Below are 13894 nucleotides of genomic sequence, written 5' to 3'. Positions count from 1 at the left end.
CGAAATACATTAGTTTCTCACAAAGGAGCTGAAGATAGAGTGAGAGTAGATGCAAGTTTCTCCAGCCTGTTAGATATTAGAGGGTGAACGGCATCACATTGGATCAGTGGTTAGCACTGAAGCCTTGCAGCGCTGGGATCCTGGGTTCAAATCCCAGCAAGGACAACATCTGCAAGGATTTTGTATGTTCTCTCCGTGTTTGTGAGTTCATGATAGTGCTAACTTTGCAGCTGCTATGGGGCTCTTGAGAGGAGAAAGGTGAGCCCTCAGAATCAAATCCTCTGGTGGGCACAATGTTTTTTAATCTGAAATAGTTTCTCAGTGGGAGTTGTATTACACCAAAGCCATATTCTTTAGCTCATTGAAAGGACTGGCATAGAGGGAAACCGTATCTACTCCGGCTGTCATTTCTCTGTCACCAGGTTCTGCCCATTGTCACACACGACCATGCCTGGCTGTATGTTCAGCAGTGAGAGCCACAGATCAAGCTGCTGTGTTACAGCTTTCAACAACTCTGGGTGGTTTGTCACCTAAGCATTAAGCATGTTATCTTCAGCACAGCCTGATGCAGCTTGGCCAAGGCAGTGCTGCAGTGCTGTCAGCTTGTGACTAATGTAGTCATTTTGGAGATGGAGGAGGATGTGCAGGAGCTGGGAGCTGAACAATGTGATTACATTGAGGCTACATTGGCGACTCTGTTTTTTATACTAAAGAAAGATCCTATTGTTTTTTTACGTTATTTTTTAAGACAAATTTATTCACCGGAAAATGTCATTTTAACATTTTTCAACCTTATCTGGCAATGTGGTGTGTGAAACATCATCAGACACATCCTGTTTCATTTATGATGGAGGGACTCTGAAAGTCACAAAGCCTACTTTTATAGGGCCATCAGGCAGCCCTTACTATTCTTAAAAGGCCAGCAGTCGGCCCTCACTATTGTTCGAAAGCCAACAGCCGGTTATGCTTTGTTGTTCCCATTATTAACGAGTGGGTCTCCTATACTGTTATTGCGTACGCAGTGACTGCAAGTGCTGCCAAAAATGTGGACGCAACCCAATACCCCTTTGAAGAGACATAGAGGAGGGTCTCAGTAAAAAAAATGTTCCTATTATAAAGGAGCGGGTCTCCTATAGTGGTAATGCCCATGCTGTGACTGCAAGGGCTGCCAAAATTTGGGAAAAACCCCACTAAAAATTTAAAGACACATAGAGCAGGGCCACAGTAACGACAAATTCCCATTAGAAAGGAGAGAGTCTGCTATACAGTTATAGGGTATGCAGTGAGTCCAACGGCTGACCAATTTTAGGAAAAACCCCACTAACAATTTAAAGACACCTAGAGCAGGGCCACAGTAACAAGTATGACATGCTCCCATTAGAACGGAGAGGGTCTGCTATACAGTTATAGGGTATGCAGTGAGTCCAACGGCTGACCAAATTTAGGAAAAATCCTACTAAGAATTTAAAGACTCTTAGAGCAGGGCCACAGTAACGACAAATTCCTATTAGAAAGGAGAGAGTCTGCTATACAGTTATAGGGTATGCAGTGAGTCCAACGGCTGACCAAATTTAGGAAAAACCCCACTCACAATTTAAAGACACATAGAGCAGAGCCACAGTAACAACAAATTCCCAATAGAAAGGAGAGGGTCTCCCATAGTGTTGGCCAATGCAGTGAATGCAAGGGCAGCCAAAAATTGGGAGGCACTCCAATGCCCTTTGGAAGAGAGTTAGAGGGCCTCATAAAAAAATGTTCCCATTAGAAAAGAGCGGGTCTCTTATACTTGTAATGCCCATGCACTAAGTGTATGGACTGACAAACATTTACCCCTGGGGGGTATGCATGAACATAATGTATAAAAAATTTTTTTACAGACATCATAAACACACTTTAAAAAAATTATGTGGGTGTTGCATCCCGGACCACGGTCACCCTGGTGATATGGTGGTGGAGATTAAGGATGAGGTGAAGGAGGAGGACAAGAGCAAATAGCCAAAATCAGTAACCGTATACCCTTGTGTGGGTGGGAAGAGGTCCATAGGAATACACCTCCCAAAAAAAGACACTGGATTTGAGTTTATGTTATGCTGCTATCATTCGGTGGTGTTGAGAAGTCTGGCCCAATCCAGCCCTTGTTCATTTTTATAAGAGTCAGCCTGTCAGCATTTTCAGTTGATAGGTGGATGTGACGCGCCCCCTGGGCCATATTCTTTAGGGGAATACCCGGAGCCGGATCAGATGGGGGTTGTAGTCTTCCGAGTGGCTGTGACCCGGTCCGTGCCCAGGGTGTCAAGCTCAGAGTATGTGGCAGTCCTACAGATGTTATAAAGTTCTTAATGTCGACTACGCCACCCGTTGTATTGCGGTCACTATGGCCGCCGCTGCAGCAGGGTCCGCTGAGGCTGATGGTGTTGGTGCAGCTTTTGGTAGTATAACCCCCAACGGGTGGGGTATAGCCTCAGGGGGTCAGGTGCAGAGGATGGGGGTTGTGGTGGTGCAGCATAGATGTTAAGTGAAGACAGAGTCGGGTTGTGCAGTTTAGGGTATTTACTCACTGCTGATGTTCCGGTCACTCCAGCTTCAAGTGACCACCCGAGCCGTGCTGCGTCCACCAGGTCCTGGATTCAGCAAACCCCCAAACAAGTCCGGAGCGTGACCCTGAGCTCTCCTTCTGTCCTTTCCTCTGGCCGTCCCCACTAGTGATCCACCTAGGTCCAGCTCCCTCGGGCCTTCTGTTGGGAGACCCTTGGCCTTGGGTTCCCTGACCCTCCACGTGGTTTGCCTTCGGGGTGGATGTGGTGGGTGGCCGTGGCAGACGCTGCCCACGGCCTCCGGTCTCTGGCTAGGGTGTGCTTTTGCCCCCACCAGTTTGGGATCCGGTACCCTAATGCCGACTCTTCACCCGGGGATTGAATTTGGGTTCTCAGAGTCCTTGCTTTTTCCCTCTCTGGGTCTTTCCTTCTCTGCTCCACTCTCTCTCTGCAGGCTCATCTGGACCTCTGCTTCTTACTGACTCTGACAGACTGACCCTGATCTTTGATGGTGCCCACCTTAAATACTCCCTCTATGTGTGAGCTCAGGTGACCAGCACCCAATGAGCTCCTATCTTTACCCAGGCTGCTCCCCCTATCTGCCCCTACACTACTTGGGATGTACCACCCCCCTCCCACTCCAGCCAGGAACAGACTCGGTCGTACCTGCACATTTCTAAGTGGGAGTACCGTCGGTCTGCTCCTCGGAAATGGGATGTGTGTAGTGCATGCAGCCTACCGAGCTCAGGTCCACACTCCATCCTTACCCGGGAGTGGAATATCACACCTCTGGGTTGAGGTGCAATACCCCTGTAGCAGCCGAATCCTCAGGGTGCTACATTCCCCCCTGGTAAATCACAGCACGTCCTCGGGCTGTAAGAACAAAACACCACAAAACATACAAAATTTTTTTCATATAAACAACATAGTAAAAACATATAAAATATCATATATATATCAGAAAACTTTTCATATAAATAACATTCTCGTCGCCTCTGGCTCCTCCTCCGGTCACTGTGCAACGTGTGACCGGGTAAAGTGCGACAGTCTTTTCTTGAAAAACTCGTGGCTTTCCTGTAAAACCAGTAGGGAGCGCTTTAGGACGCGCAACTATATACAGGGATATGGCCGCTCTCAGTCCTCGGCCAGGTATAAGGGAGGAATGACCGCTCTCAGTCCTCGGTCAGTGGGATTTAAGGGATAAACGGGTAAACAGTTCACACATGCTGGTCCCAACGGGGACTATATTATCAGCAACAGTTTCTTTGGTACCCCGACAGGTAACTATATACAGCTTCTACTCTGCCGTACTTAACGACGACGTCCTCCTGCTCTTTCTTTGTAGTTACCTTTAGCTTCAGACCCGTCCGGGTCCTCTTGTTCTTCCTCCTCACACCGCAACTCTTCCTCCGTCAGGCGATGCACATGGAGGGCGTAGGGTCCTTTGGCACACTTGTGCCGGGTAAAGGTGACCTCGTCCCCGATGTAAAGGTCACGACCTCTGTGTCCCTCCGGTAGGTGGGATTCAACGTCTCTCCTGGTTACGAAGACGTCGCCTGGGGTGCGGTGGTCTCGGATGAAGCCCCACCCATGCTGCATGTTAAACTTGATCACAGTCCCGGTGGTGCGGGGACTATGCGCTGCACGGGGGTCTCTCCTGGCCCGGCTCTTCTGCTCCGCGCTCCTTATTTGAGCTTGCTGTTCCCGGACCCGCCTCTCTCTCCGCTCCCTCTCAAAGACCTTGAGTTGTTGGCGGCAGCACTCAGCACGCTCCGCTGCAGCTGCCCGAGTCTCCTGAGTGAACCCCATGAGATCTTCTCCGGTGGGGTCCCACTCAAATTGGGCCTCTTCTAGCGGGGGCGAGATCCTCTTTACGGGCTTTTGCACACATGGCCCCAGCCTTCCTCTGCCGTTCCAGTTCATGATATTCCTGGGGCCAGATGAAAGGCTGCCCATCCGGGCACGTGTGTTGGGTAAACAGGTCCTCTCCCAGATGCGGCACTCTTGGTCTTATGGGTGCAGTGGTGTTAGCGCCCGGGTTGCCCGGGCCTTGCGGCCAGGCCTGGGGTATCTGGAAGGTGAAGGGCACCGTAAGGACGGCGGCACCCTGGGCTACTTGGCCCTGCGACCAGGCCGGGGGCTCCGCGGAGGTAGGGGGCGCTGTTGGTATTGCGGCGCCCGGGGGTACTAGGCCTTGCGACCAGGCTGGTGGTACTTCCTGCTTGGTCACGCTCAGGGTCGAGGCGTGTGACGTCACAGGGGTCGCGGCTCCCGTTTGAGGCCTAGTCTGCGGCGGTGACGTTGCAGCGACGGGCACGGCAGGGGATACTTCGGGCTCTGCGACGGGGAGCTGGGGCAGGTACACGGTTTCCCGGCTTGGGGTAGAGACGTCCCCTTTACCTGCCTCCTTTCGTTCGGCTCCCTTCTCGGCGCCGTCTCCGGCCTTCAGTCCTCCCGCGCCATCCTCAGAGGCGGTCTGTCTCCTCGTCTTGGGTGGCGTGCTCCGCTGACAGGTCTCGGTCTGCTGGGCCATCTCACGGCTCCACTCCGCCAACGTCTCTCGCTGCACCCGGGCCATCCTCCTTGCGAGGCCCTCCAGAGCGGTCTGTGCACACTCCCGGTCTCGGGGGAGCTGTGCTAGGACCTCCACTAGGCCTAGTGGGGTCGTTGCTTCCAGCAGGCTCCTGACCAACGGGTCGGTGCTGCTCTGCTCTCCTTCTGTTGTCTCCAGCAGGCTCCTGGCCAGCGGGCCGGTGCTGCTCTGCTCTCCCTCCTCTGTTTCTAGCAGGCTCCTGGCCAACGGGCCGGTGCTGCTCTGCTTTCTCGCCATCTCCGGGTAAGCTCCTCCGATACTCTTCTCCAGGCTTCTTGCCTCCGGGTGCGCTCGCTCCAGACTGCTCCAAGCGACACCCATCTTTGTTCTCTCCTTTCGTCTCCTCCCACCTCGAGGGCGGTCCCGGGGCCACTTGGTGATTGTCAGCTCCAGGGGCTGTTCTTTCACGCTGACAGACACCTCTAGCATCACAGTCTCTGTTGGTGGGGGCGGTTTCCACTTTTGGCGCCATTTTCGGTCCTGGCCCACGATGGGAGGTGGCCTCTCGCCACCCTCTGGCACGCCCATAATGGCGTCTGCTCTTCCAAGGCGGGAAACCTTCGGAAATGGCGGGAATCGTCTCCCAGTGGCGGGAAACTCTGCAGATGGCGGGAAAACGCTGTTAATGGCGGACAACCGGCTGGAATCGACCTGTGATGGAGTCCGATGGCGGGGACCCTCCGGAACCGGCAGGAGACTTCTTTTTGAGGTAAACTCGTTCTTTTCTTCAGGCACGCAGTACCCGGGTGTTGCGGGCACGTAATCCTGCCGACTACGCCAAAGTTGACGCGCCCCCTGGGCCATATTCTTTAGGGGAATACCCGGAGCCGGATCAGATGGGGGTTGTAGTCTTCCGAGTGGCTGTGACCCGGTCCGTGCCCAGGGTGTCAAGCTCAGAGTATGTGGCAGTCCTACAGATGTTATAAAGTTCTTAATGTCGACTACGCCACCCGTTGTATTGCGGTCACTATGGCCGCCGCTGCAGCAGGGTCCGCTGAGGCTGATGGTGTTGGTGCAGCTTTTGGTAGTATAACCCCCAACGGGTGGGGTATAGCCTCAGGGGGTCAGGTGCAGAGGATGGGGGTTGTGGTGGTGCAGCATAGATGTTAAGTGAAGACGGAGTCGGGTTGTGCAGTTTAGGGTATTTACTCACTGCTGATGTTCCGGTCACTCCAGCTTCAAGTGACCACCCGAGCCGTGCTGCGTCCACCAGGTCCTGGATTCAGCAAACCCCCAAACAAGTCCGGAGCGTGACCCTGAGCTCTCCTTCTGTCCTTTCCTCTGGCCGTCCCCACTAGTGATCCACCTAGGTCCAGCTCCCTCGGGCCTTCTGTTGGGAGACCCTTGGCCTTGGGTTCCCTGACCCTCCATGTGGTTTGCCTTCAGGGTGGATGTGGTGGGTGGCCGTGGCAGACGCTGCCCACGGCCTCCGGTCTCTGGCTAGGGTGTGCTTTTGCCCCCACCAGTTTGGGATCCGGTACCCTAATGCCGACTCTTCACCCGGGGATTGAATTTGGGTTCTCAGAGTCCTTGCTTTTTCCCTCTCTGGGTCTTTCCTTCTCTGCTCCACTCTCTCTCTGCAGGCTCATCTGGACCTCTGCTTCTTACTGACTCTGACAGACTGACCCTGATCTTTGATGGTGCCCACCTTAAATACTCCCTCTATGTGTGAGCTCAGGTGACCAGCACCCAATGAGCTCCTATCTTTACCCAGGCTGCTCCCCCTATCTGCCCCTACACTACTTGGGATGTACCACCCCCCTCCCACTCCAGCCAGGAACAGACTCGGTCGTACCTGCACATTTCTAAGTGGGAGTACCGTCGGTCTGCTCCTCGGAAATGGGATGTGTGTAGTGCATGCAGCCTACCGAGCTCAGGTCCACACTCCATCCTTACCCGGGAGTGGAATATCACACCTCTGGGTTGAGGTGCAATACCCCTGTAGCAGCCGAATCCTCAGGGTGCTACAGATGCACTTATCAGTTATAATTCCACCAGCGGCACTAAAAACCCGCTCTGATAAAATGAAAGCGGCAGGGCAGCCCATGACCTCTAAGGCATAGAGAGACAGTTCATTCCACGTATCCAGCTTGGATACCCACTAATTATAAGGCACAGAGGAATCACAGAGAACGTTGGTACAGTCGGCAAGGTACTCTCTTAGCATCTTCCCAAACTTTGCACTCCTTGTGAAAGTACCCCATGCCTTAGGGCCTGTGCAACGGGAGGGTCTGATAAAATTCTCCCTGAACTTTGACAGTGTTCCTTTTAGGTGTTGGTCTGTTGCTGGATTTGAAATGGGTAAAGGACCTTCTGTGGTCTCCCATTTTGGTCCAGCCAGGGCTGATGCTGCTCAGCATCAACGCCTAGCTGGTCCACGAGCACTGTTTATCTCCCAGGTAGTTGTGCCTAGCAATGTTAAGCCTGGGTTGCAGAGGGAGACAGGGCTTGTGGAATCAAAGTCCAGGATTTGCCGCACTGAGCATGTCCGTGACCTGGCGGATCATGATTGGTGGGTTGGCACCCATCTGACCGGTTACTATATCATCCACCACATCGTATTCCACTTCCACACTCTGGTCCTTCTCCAGAGTTTCTAGCAATTGTGTCTCATCATCGTCTACCTCTTGTGACACTTTCCCACCGTCGCCTTCGTGTGACCGTGGCTGCTCAAATATATGGGCATCGCTACATGTGATTTCCTCTTGCCCTGCTTCAAGTGGACCAGGCGAGAGGCCTGAATCTATAAATGGAAAAGTGAACGGCTCTTCGGAGTGTCCAAGTGTGGGATCAGTTGTCTCTGGGCACTCGGCATGCTGGTAGGAAGGAGGTTCAAGGTGAGGAATATGCGGTCCAGACACACAGCTACTGAGACATGACCATGTGGAAGACCAGGTGGTGGTGGTTGTGGCTAAGTGACTGGAAGCTTTATCTGCTATCCAACCAATAACCTTTTCACACTGCTTTGTGTTCAATAGTGGTGTTCTGCGGTCCTTTACTAATTGGGACAGGAAGGTCGAGTGAGAAGATATGGGTGTTTGTTGTGGCACAATTTCAACTTGCCCACGGCCTCGGCCTCTGCATGCACCATCATCACCATCACGTCCAGTTCCCCATCCCTTGCCACGTACCTTGCCAATTTTAAACGGAGGACAATATCTTCCACCCTCACTACAAATGACTGAATTTGGTGCCAACTTATATATGATCCGTGTGACGGACAAACCACAGTTTTAAATAGCTGGCCTGTAGGAAACTATTTTGAACAGTAAACTGGTGTCAATTGCTTCACTGACACACTGAAACAAATTTTTAATGGAGGTCAGAAATGGCAGTATTTTCTGAAAACGTATATGTGATCCGTGTGACGGAGAAAACACAGTTTTAAATACCTGGCCTGTAGGTAACTATTTTGAACAGCAAACTGGTGTCAATTGCTTCACTGACACACTGAAATTTTTTTTAATGAAGGTCAGAAATGGCAGTATTTTCAGCGCAATTATACTGTATGTGATCCGTGTGACGGACAAATCACAGTTTTAAATAGCTGGATTTTTAGCGCTGTGATATGGAAAGGACTTGGTTGTATTCTGCAGTGCCAACAAGCAAATGGTGCAGAAAAACTGTGTTCTCTGGATTGCTTTTAAAGCAAATAATGAGGATTAAGATCCCAAAAAAAATTATTTCTGGCCCCTGAGACTTGGGCCTATTTCTAGAAATATCTAACAGCAGCAGCAGACAGAACTGGAATGGAGCCTCTTGTGCTATATGCACTGCAGTCTGCTATATACTCTGCCTGCCTGCCTACATACACTGCCTGCCTGATATCTCTGCAGATGGCTTAGTACTCAGAAGTAGAGATGAGCGGTGTTCAAATCGAACTGTTCGCCAATTTCAAATTCGAGCTGTTTTGGGCGGTGTTCGAGCCGTTCGACGAATCCGAACGATTTGAAAAAAATCCGGCTGTTCGAGGTTATGTTCGATAACTGTTCGTGCACCAAAATCGTAACTGGATTTTTTCACAGTAATACTGATAATCAATGTTAATACACAGTTTGAGTATACAGCGGGGTGGGGGGAGGGGCATGGGATGGATCTCTGCAGAAATAATGAAGATCTCCATTTTTTTTTCTTTTTCCCGAATTTACAGTAGGGAGGTGCAGTCTGTCAGCCTATCATCAGCGCACACACGGCGCGAAGTGCTTTTTCTCACACAAGCAAGGGCATATGTCATTGGCTGTGTACAGTCATATGAAAAAGTTTGGGCACCCCTATTATTCTTAAGCTTAATGTTTTCTAAAAATTGGTGTTTTTGCAACAGCTATTTCAGTTTGATATATGTAATAACTGTTGGACACAGTAATGTTTCTGCCTTGAAATGAGGTTTATTGTACTAACAGAAAATGTGCAATCTGCATTCAAACAAAATTTGACAGGTGCATAAGTATGGGCACCCTTATTATTTTCTTGTTTTAAATACTCCTACCTACTTTTTGCTGACTTACTAAAGCACTTTTTTGGGTTTTGTAACCTCATTGAGCTTTGAACTTCATAGCCAGGTGTATGCAATCATGAGAAAAGCTACTTAAAGTGGCCACTTGCAAGTTGTTCTCCTGTTTGAAGCTCCACTGAAGAGTGCCATCATGGGCTCCTCAAAACAACTGTCAAATGATCTGAAAACAAAGATTATTCAACATAGTTGTTCAGGGGAAGGATACAAAAAGCTGTCTCAGAGATTTAACCTGTCAGTTTCCACTGTGAGGAACATAGTAAGGAAATGGAAGAACACAGGGACAGTTCTTGTTAAGGCCAGAAGTGGCAGGCCAAGAAAAACTTCAGAAAGGCAGAGAAGAAGAATGGTGAGATCAGTCAAGGACAATCCTCAGACCACCTCCAGAGAGCTGCAGCATCAACTTGCTGCAGATGGTGTCACTGTGCATCGGTCAACTATACAACGCACTTTGCACAAGGAGAAGCTGTATGGGAGAGTAATGCGAAAGAAGCCGTTTCTGCAAGCACGCCACAAACAGAGTCGACTGAGGTATGCAAAAGCACATTTGGAGAAGCCAATTTCTTTTTGGAAGAAGGTCCTATGGACTGATGAAACCAAGATTGAGTTGTTTGGTCATACAAAAAGGCGTTATGCATGGTGGCAAAAAACCACAGCATTCCAAGAAAAACACTTGCTACCCACAGTAAAATTTGGTGGAGGTTCCATCATGCTTTGGGGCTGTGTGGCCAATGCCGGCACCGGGAATCTTGTTAAAGTTGAGGGACGCATGGATTCCACTCAATATCAGCAGATTCTTGACAATAATTTTCAAGAATCAGTGATAAAGTTGAAGTTACGCAGGGGATGGATCTTTCAGCAAGACAATGATCCAAAACACCGCTCCAAATCTACTCAGGCATTCATGCAGAGGAACAATTACAATGTTCTGGAATGGCCATCCCAGTCCCCAGACCTGAATATCATTGAACATCTGTGGGATCATTTGAAGAGGGCTGTCCATGCTCGGCGACCATCAAACTTAACTGAACTGGAATTGTTTTGTAAAGAGGAATGGTCAAAAATACCTTCATCCAGGATCCAGGAACTCATTAAAAGCTACAGGAAGCGACTAGAGGCTGTTATTTTTGCAAAAGGAGGATCTACTAAATATTAATGTCACTTTTCTGGTGAGGTGCCCATATTTATGCACCTGTCAAATTTTGTTTGAATACAGATTGCACATTTTCTGTTAGTACAATAAACCTCATTTCAAGGCAGAAACATTACTGTGTCCAACAGTTATTACATATATCAAACTGAAATAGCTGTTGCAAAAACACCAATTTTTATAAAACATTAAGCTTAAGATTAATAGGGGTGCCCAAACTTTTTCATATGACTGTATGTCACATGTCCTGTCCAGCCATTTTCCCCATCGCCACCATTTTCTCACTGCTGCAGCTGAGTGTTAGACGGCACTGCTGCTGCTGTTAGCGCTATATTGTGTAACTGAATTGCAAGCGAATTTTCTCTTAAATAGACAGAAAGGTTTAGGGAGTAGGGACTAGTTTGTAATTGCAGCCCTTTTGAGGGCTAGGTTACAGCAGTTCCTAGCACTTTTAGCAGGTAGGTCTGTGCTCTTAAATCGACAGATAGGTTGGGAGTAGTGACTAGTTGTAATTCCAGCCCTTTTGAGGGCTAGGCTACATCAGTTCCTATCACTTTTTGCCAGGCAGGTCTGTTTTACTGCTGTGCACGTGTTTTTCACAGCATTTGGCTAAATCTAGCTAAGCAAATCCTTTAGGGCCTCTTGCAGTGTGTGTTAGTCAGTGGAGTAGTGTATCTGTGTTGCAAGATACACCACCTGTGTATGTAATACACATTTTTTACTGCACCTAGCCAAGTAAAACCTTTTGGGCATAGTAGCAGTGTGTGGTACTCATTGTATTAGGCCATCTATACCAAGCTCCACCAGCTTTGAAATTAATAATAATTTTTAGCTGCGTCTAGCCCGGAAAATAATTTTGGGCATAGTATGTCACGCTGTCTCTGTATACTGGAGGTAGGGGGCCTAAGCTGACCCTACGCTGGGGCCCTGACTAATCCCTCAACCTGGAGGTACTGTTAAAGGTACAGAGGTCCAGGCCGCCAGCGTAACCCCTACCTCCTGAGGATCCCTGCACCTAAGTAATCTAGTCCTGAGAAGGACCCCGATCACAACAAAAGGGGACAAGTAATAATATGCCCACACACTGTACTTAGACGAACGAGACAGTACAAGGGAAAAACCAAAACCACCTTGCATACAAAAGCTACACAACTACAACAGAGGGAACACCAACGGGAAAGGAGATAAATGATAAAGCGAGGAAGGGAAAAAACTCTCCGAATACACTTATCTCTGAAACTCCAAATCCCACGATCCGCTCTGTTAGTCTGCATGAAATGCTTTCACCGACACTTCCCTAACAGACCAGCAGGCATTTGAAGGAGTCTCACTACAGCAGCATTGATTGCAGCTGGGCGAGGCTGGACCTCGTCTAGCACAGAGAGAGAGAGAATTAACTCCCTCACTGCCGAAAAACACAAAGCACCAAAAAGTCAGCTGCGAGAAGTCAGGCTGTGTAATCGTGACGATCTTCGTGGCGACACACCCGTGACAGTACCCCCCCTTCTACGAGGGGCCTCCGGACCCTCAGGGCCAGGTTTATCCGGGTGAGTCGTGTGGAAGGCCCGAACTAATCGGTCTGCGTTAATATCCGACGCAGGAACCCACATCCTCTCCTCAGGACCATACCCTTTCCAATGAACCAGGTACTGAAGGGACCGGCGATTAAAGCGTGAATCGATGACCCTCGATACCTGGAACTCCAAGTTACCATTGACCACCACTGGAGGGGGAGGTAAAGGTGACGGTACCACCGGCGCCACATACCTCTTAAGCAACGATCTGTGGAACACGTTGTGAATTTTAAACGTAGGGGGGAGGTCAAGACGGAATGCCACCGGATTAATTATAGAACTGATTCTGTACGGCCCGATGAACCTGGGACCCAGTTTCCAGGAGGGAACCTTAAGTTTTATATTCCTGGTAGACAACCATACCCGATCGTTCACACTTAGGTCCGGACCAGACACTCTCCTCCTATCAGCCATACGTTTGTATCGGTTCCCCATAGTATTCAGATTCTTCTGCACCCCTCTCCATACTGAAGCAAGTGATGAGGAAAATCGTTCCTCCTCAGGAACCCCCGAAGAGCCCCCCCTACTGAAAGTACAAAACTGGGGGTGAAAACCATATGCCCCAAAAAACGGGGACTTACCAGTGGACTCGCTCCGCCTATTATTAAGAGCAAACTCTGCCAGAGGTAAGAAAGAAGCCCAGTCCTCCTGGTTCTCTGACACAAAACACCGGAGATATGTCTCCAAGCTCTGGTTCATTCGTTCCGTCTGACCATTGGTCTGAGGATGAAAAGCCGATGAGAACGACAAATGCATCCCCCGCCGTGCACAAAACGCCTTCCAGAACTTGGACACAAACTGAGACCCCCGATCAGACACCACCTCGGAGGGTACCCCGTGAAGCCTCACAATCTCCCCAATGAACACCTGCGCAAGAGTTTTAGCATTAGGGAGAGCAGGAAGAGCGATAAAATGTGCCATCTTGCTGAACCTGTCCACTACAACGAGTATGACCGTTTTACCCGAAGACGGAGGGAGGTCCGTAATAAAGTCCATAGACAGATGAGTCCAAGGACGCTCCGGGATCTTCAAAGGTAAGAGGGCCCCAGAAGGACGGGTATGTGAGGTCTTAGAGTGCGCACAAACCCCACAGGACGCGACAAAAGTTACCACCTCCTTATGTAAGTTAGGCCACCAAAACCGACGTGAGAGGAGATCCACAGTTGCTTTACTCCCCGGGTGTCCTGCAAAAACTGAGTTATGGTGTGCCTCGATCACCTTTTGTCGCAACTGATCTGGAACAAACAGTCTCCCCAGAGGTCCAACAGGGGCGTCCCCCTGAGCCTCCAATACCTCCTCCTCCAGCTCAGAGCATACTGCCGAAACCACCACCCCCTCCTGAAGGATAGGAATCGGGTCGTCCGTATTCCCGGCCCCAGGGAAACTACGAGATAAGGCATCCGCCTTTACATTTTTTGACCCAGGACGATATGTAACGACAAAATTAAACCTGGTAAAAAACAATGACCACCTAGCTTGTCTGGGATTCAAACGTTTCGCGGACTCCAGATATAGCAGGTTCTTGTGATCGGT

Source organism: Phyllobates terribilis, unplaced genomic scaffold (genome assembly GCF_046119375.1).
Source record: "Phyllobates terribilis strain yellow unplaced genomic scaffold, ASM4611937v1 Scaffold_1__5_contigs__length_1240528914, whole genome shotgun sequence".
In the NCBI taxonomy this organism is placed as follows: domain Eukaryota; kingdom Metazoa; phylum Chordata; class Amphibia; order Anura; family Dendrobatidae; genus Phyllobates; species Phyllobates terribilis.
Note: the sequence above shows the minus strand (reverse complement) of the source record.